This window comes from Podarcis vaucheri, assembly GCF_965113315.1.
Source record: "Podarcis vaucheri genome assembly, chromosome: W".
Classification (NCBI taxonomy): domain Eukaryota; kingdom Metazoa; phylum Chordata; class Lepidosauria; order Squamata; family Lacertidae; genus Podarcis; species Podarcis vaucheri.
Window position 1 is genome coordinate 38,196,187 of NC_138757.1, and position 7,006 is coordinate 38,203,192.

General features: G+C 40.0%; 1 pseudogene across 1 annotated transcript; it reads left to right on the forward strand.

Moving 5' to 3' along the window:
* The first annotated feature begins 374 nt into the window (after nucleotides 1–374).
* LOC309523288 (transmembrane protein 256 homolog pseudogene) lies at nucleotides 375–1,080 on the forward strand (annotated as a pseudogene). Its single transcript has one exon. The product of its transcript is annotated as a transmembrane protein 256 homolog pseudogene (transcript).
* Nucleotides 1,081–7,006: the final 5,926 nt, after the last annotated feature.

Genomic DNA, 7,006 nt, shown 5'->3' on the forward strand with positions numbered 1-7,006 from the left:
GTGCACGTTTACATATTCTGCATATACATCTATTCACTCTTCAAACAATGCATTTCCATTGAATTTGGCTTAAAAAACAACAACACATCAGGCTGGAAATATATAACGTTTTAAACCAATGTGTTTTTCCTCTTAAAAAAAGAAAATATATTACTTGGAGAGAAGCCCATATTGCACTAATTCCCAAACAAGACATGGACATAAGGCAGGTGAAAAATTATAGGCCAATCTCGCTCCTAAATAATGATTACAAATTGTTTGCCAGTATATTGGCCAATAGACTTAAAAATGTATTTGGAGAGGAGATTGGAAAGAACCAAACTGGATTTCTACCTGGTAGACAGATGAAGGACAATGTTAGAAATATAATTGATATGGCGGGCGCCGGGGCGTTTTTCTGACGGCTCGTTGCGCTGAGCGGGGCTGCGGCCGTCGGGGCGGCCGCCTACGGGGCTCACGATTTCCGTCACAGCGACCGAGATGACGACTTGAAAGAGCTCTACGAGATGGCCAACAAATACCACTTCCTCCACAGCCTGGCCCTCCTGGCTGTGCCCCACTGCCGCTATCCCATGATGGCCGGCAGCATCCTGTCTCTGGCCATGGGGATGTTCTCTGGCGCCCTGTATTACCACGCCGTGACAGGGGACCCGATCCTGACCAAGGCAGCCCCGTATGGTGGTTCCCTCCTCATCCTCGGCTGGATCGCCATGGCCCCTTGACACCCCGTTCTGTCCCCATGTGGCCCCCATCTCCCAACGCCAGGGCAGCCAGCCCTGCCCCTCCCTCCTCCCTTAGGCTAGCCAGAAGGGAGCCCTAGGAGAGGAGAGATTTCCAAATGTCAGAGTGGGATCCCTTGAGGTCTTTAGCCCGCCCCGAATGCGTCTCTATCCTGCATCTTGGAATTCCCCGAATGCCGAATCCCTTTTAAAAAAGCCAAGATCCTTCCCCTCCCCCCAAAAAATTGCAACCAGATTTGAGTTTGCGATGGAGGCTTCGAAATGCAATGTCTGATCGGTGCTTTTCAATTGTTGTTTTTTAACTTAATAAATGATGAGAGTGATTTCACTTTTTAAAAAACCCACGCACCTTTTTTTCCTGTGAATATATTTATTCCGTGGGGGGGGGGGGGAGAGAAAGAAATATAATTGATATAATGGAATATCTGGACTCCAGGAGAGACAAACAAGCCGCCCTAATGTTTCTGGATGCTGAAAATTTTTTTGATAATGTGTCTTGGCATTTTATGAAAAGAAATTTAGAATTTATGGATATCGGTGGAAAACGTTTAGATGGTATTTGGGCTATTTATTCGGAACAATATGCTAAATTGATAGTTAATAATAACTTCACAGACAAAATTGAGATAACAAAGGGAACCAGACAGGGGTGCCCGCTATCGCCATTGTTATTTATAACAATACTAGAGGTCCTGTTGAGGAAAATAGAAGCAACAAAAGAAATAAAGGGGATTGGTGTAGGCTCAAAAGAATACAAGTATTAGGCCTTTGCCGACGACGTTGTCTTGAATTTAGAACAACCTATGTCCAGTGCAATAGAAGCTTTGAAAAAGATTGACGAGTATGGGCAATTAGCAGGCTTTAAGCTCAACAAAAATAGGACAAAAATATTAACTAAAAATTTGGACAGTAAAGAAATAGGAGAACTACAACAAAAGACAGGTATGTCGATAGAAAAAAAGGTAAAATACCTAGAGTCTGGCGCACATCTAAGAACATAAACCTCTTTAAAGACAACTATGAAAAGGTGTGGAATGAAGTGAAGAGAGATCAGGAGATATGGACTAGAATGAAATTATCAATGATGGGTAGAATCTCAACTATCAAAATGAACGTGTTACTGAGACTGCTGTTTTGATTTCAGACAATTCCGGTTATCAGTGGAACAAAACAATTTAATGTATGGCAAAGACGATTGTCTAAATTTATCTAGCAGGTTAAAAAGCCAAGAATTGAGTATAAAATATTGACAGATGCAAAAGAAAGAGGCGGTTTTTCCCTGCCAGATCTAAAAATTTACTACGAGGCGGCGTGTTTTTGTTGGTTGAGAGAATGGATAAGGTAAAAGGTAAAGGTACCCCTGCCCGTACAGGCCAGTCTTGACAGACTCTAGGGTTGTGCGCTCATCTCACTCTAGAGGCCGGGAGCCAGCGCTGTCCGCAGACACTTCCGGGTCACGTGGCCAGCGTGACGAAGCTGCTCTGGCGAAGCACCAGAGCAGCACACGGAAACGCCGTTTACCTTCCCGCTGTAAAGCGGTACCTATTTATCTACTTGCACTTAAGGGTGCTTTCGAACTGCTAGGTGGGCAGGAGCTGGGACCGAACGACGGGAGCTCACCCCGACGCGGGGATTCGAACTGCCGACCATGCGATCGGCAAGTCCTAGGCGCTGAGGTTTTACCCACAGCGCCACCCAGGATAACCTTAGATAATTCAGATATATTGGATTTGGAGGGATTTGACAACAGATTCGCGTGGCACGCCTACCTGTGGTCAGAATGGTCAGAATGCACAGAGGGTTTTTGAACCATACTATTAGAAAATCATTGTATGAGGTGTGGAGCAGACATAAAACATTATTGGAATGCAAAACTCCGAGGTGGCTCTCACCTCTGGAGGCTTTTGCAGTCAAAAAAATAAATAAATATGGGAACTGAATGGGCGACATACAAAGACTTGCTGATGGAAGTGATAATAAAACAAAGTTAAAGACATTCGAAGAACTAAGAGGAAAGGTAACCGATTGTTACAAGATGTGTTTAGAGAGGATAATAGAAGAAACGGATTTGGAAGTAACAAATCTAAATTGGAGACAGAATTGCTGGGTAGTAAAATGAAAATACTGTCGAAAATGTATCAGTTACTACTGGAGTGGCACACAAAGGATGAAGAGGTAAAAAGTGTTATGATTAGGTGGGCCCAGGATTTAGGGCACAATATTGATTTTAAAAGGTGGAGAAAACTGTGGACCGAAACAATTAAATTCACAGCATGTGTGTCACTCAAAGAAAATATATTTAAGATGATGTATCGATGGTATATTAGACATGCCAAACTTGCTAAGATGTATAGAAATCAAGACAAAAATTGTTGGAAGTGTAAGGAGAAGGAGGGGAACTTCCTCCATCTGTGGTGGACTTGTTCTAAAGTGAAAGCCTTCTGGGACATAATATACGAGTTAAAAAAGGTTTTGAAATATAATTTTAATAAAAAACCAGAGGCATTTCTATTAGGCTTAATTGGTGAGGAAATACATAAAAGTGATGTAAACATGTTTATGTATGCCACAATGGCTGCAAGGACACTTCTGGCTCAGAAATGGAAGCAGCAGGAACTTCCAACACTGGAAGACTGGCAGCTCAAGAATATGGAGTTCGAAGACATAATCCGGAATCAGCGTGACGAACTGTTTCCAAAGGACTGGAACACATTTATGAAAGAAAATTGTAAACATTTGAAAACGTTTGTAGGCTTGAATTGAAATGTTTTGTAATGTAACTATAAGGAACTGATTTACCGATAATAAGGTGAAATATTATAATTTGACAAAGGGTAAATAAGTGCTTATAGAAATGCGAAGAATATGGAAAGTTATGTGGAAGTCAGAAAGAGGTCGATGCTCTTACATATTAAGTCATAGAATTATGTAACAAAATGTGAATATGATTTAATGGAAAACTCAACAAAAATTACTTTAAAAACATAAAAAGGGAAAATATATTAGGAGTGGCTTTTCTTTTAATAAGTTAATAAATGAACTACTTCATTGGCACAGCATCCGAATGAGGTGTAGTGGTTGTATAGTTCTTGATACCTTTTGTTTCATAGTTATATTTGGGTTGCTGCTTAAAAAAAATGGTTAGCTTTTTGTATCATAAAGTTCACAAAACTGATTCCTAATATACAACTGAAAGCAGAAATGGGGCACTTTTCCCTTTTGCTTTGCTGCAGATATGCATGCTATTTTACCATAGCTCACAGAATGGCGTGATGGCACCTTTTTACTACATATGTGAATTATTAAAAAAACCTGTTACTCGTTGAAATTGTGTCTGGTCAATATATTTCAGCTTCATGTTTTGTTACGCGTTTAATGTTTTTTCTATTTTTAAAAAAGTGCCAGAATTCACGAACACTTCCCTTGTTCTCTAATGGTGCCCACCTGAGAGGTGCTGGATCTGTTCGAGCAAGCTCCAGCTGAGAAAAAGCCCTGGTTCTAACTTGCCTAAGTGGGGAAAGTTGGCATTACTACAGTGAGTGAACAGATGCAAGAAGCAGCATCCTGTATCATATAATGATATCATATAACATTGGACAACATTACTTTTTACCAATATGAAATTCCGTGCAACATACCATCCGCTTGGCCAGAAAAGTCAACAAATGTGTCATTGGCACAGCGTCCAATCGGAAGCGAGGGCGGTGGAGGCGTCTGGTCTTTCTGCTTCTCTTTGGTCTTAAGAAGCGGCCATGGATAGCGACCCAATTCTTATTCTCTTGCTTTTTGACTCTTGAAAAATATGTACATTATTATTTTTTTATATATATATAAAATTTTTTATTGCGTTTCTTTTCATAGGTTCACAGGTTCAGTCACAAAACAACAAGCAAGAAACAGTTTTCAAAAATAAAGAAAAATAGAGAAAAAGATAAAATTAAATATGCTTCAAATCATCTTTCAAGAAGTTACTTTCCATTGGACCTCCTCACATCCTCCCAGCATTGCATTCTTTAATCTAACAATATCAGCAATTTATTACCTTATTTCACCACTTATTATACCTTTGGATTCATTATGTTACCAATTTCAAAAATTTGTAATTTAATTTTAATACTTTTATAATAAACATAATATATTTGTTTCGGATTTATCTCCTTTTTTTTGTCATCACTTACTTTAACATTTACCTAATCAAATTGCGGAAGCATAACGTTTCCTAATCGTGCACAATCTTAACATTCAAACAACTTATAATATTTTTGCAAATAGTCCTTAAATTTTTTCCAGTCCTCCTCAATTGTTTCTTCGCTCAGATCTCGAATTCTGCCGGTCATTTCTGCCAACTCCACATAGTCCATCAACTGCGCCTGCCAGTCCTCCAGTGTGGGTAAATCTTGTGTCTTCCAGTGCTTTGCAATAAGTATTCTTGCTGCTGTGGTTGCATACATAAACAAAGTTCTGTCTTTCTTTGAAACCTTCCGGTCCACCATGCCCAGAAGGAAAGCCTCCGGTTTCTTGGGGAAGGTATATTTAAATACCTTTTTCAATTCGTTATATATCATTTCCCAGAAGGCCTTTACTTTCGGGCAGGTCCACCAGAGGTGAAAGAATGTCCCTTCTGCCTCCTTACATTTCCAACATTTGTTATCAGACAGGTGGTATATTTTAGCCAACTTGACTGGGGTCATGTACCACCGGTATACCATTTTCATAATGTTTTCTTTCAAGGCACTACATGCCGTAAATTTCATACCGGTGTTCCATAACCTTTCCCAGTCTTCAGACATTATGTTATGTCCTACATCCTGTGCCCATTTTATCATAGCAGATTTAACTGTCTCATCCTGTGTATTCCATTTAAGCAGCAAGTTATACATTCTCGAAAGTACCTTAGTTTTTGGTTCTAGCAACTCCGTCTCCAGTTTCGATTTCTCCACCTGGAAACCAACTTTTTTATCCATTTTAAAGACCTCTTGAATTTGAGCGTAATGTAGCCAATCTCGCACCTTATTTTTTAGTTTATCCTGGCTCTGTAGTTTCCAGTTATCTCCAGATCTTTCAATTAATTCCCAATATTTTGGCCAGTAGGCCTCCATATTGGGCCTTTTTTTGAGAACCTTGGCCTCCACCGGTGATAGCCACCTCGGGGTCTTATTTTCTAATAAATCCTTGTACTTCATCCAGACGGCAAAAATTGATTTTCTGACAATATGGTTTTTAAACAATTTATGCACTTTCGCCTTGTCATACCACAAATATGCATGCCAACCAAAAGCGTTATCAAACCCTTCCAGATCTAGGACATCAGTGTTCTCCAACAAGAACCAATCTTTTAACCAGCAGAAGGCTGCAGCTTCGTAATATAGCCTTAAGTCCGGCAGGGCAAACCCCCCTCTTTCCTTTGAATCAGTTAGTATTTTAAATTTTATTCAGGGCTTTTTGCCCTGCCAGACAAACCTAGATATATCCTTCTGCCATCTTCCAAAGCATTCCACTCTGTCCACGACCTGTAGGGTTTGAAACAGAAATAACATCTTCGGCAAAACACACATCTTTATAGCTGCAATTCGACCTGACAAGGTAAGTTTCAATCTTGACCAAATTTCCAAGTCCTTTTTAATTTCCAACCAGCATTTTTCATAATTATCTTTAAATAAATTCAAATTTTTGGTGGACAAAAATACCCCCAGGTATTTCACTTTTTTAACCACACTTAATTCTGTTTCTTTCTGGTACCCCTCCGTCTCTATAGGTGTTAAATTTTTAGTCAAAACCTTGGTTTTTTGTTTGTTTAGCTTAAATCCCGCCACCCGACCAAACTCCGAGATCAGTTCAAGAACTCTTTTTGTGCTAGATTCTGGCTCCTGTAATGTTAAGACTAGGTCATCTGCAAATGCTTTCAGTTTGTACTGTTTCGCTCCGACCACTATACCCTGCACCAACCGGTCCTCCCTAATCATATTCAGCAACACCTCCAGGACGGAAATGAATAAAAGAGGAGATAGAGGGCACCTCTGTCGTGTCCCTTTTTCAATTTTGAGTTCCTCCGACACCACATTGTTCACTATCAGTTTAGCTTTTTGTTCTGAATAGATTGCCTCTATTCCATTTTCAAACCCACGCCCCACACCCATCCCTTCCAAGTTTTTCTTCATAAACATCCAAGAAATGTTGTCAAATGCTTTCTCCGCATCAATAAAGATTAACACCGCCCTTGTGTTCCTGATCCGTAAAAGTTCCAATATATCGATAATGTTCCTAGT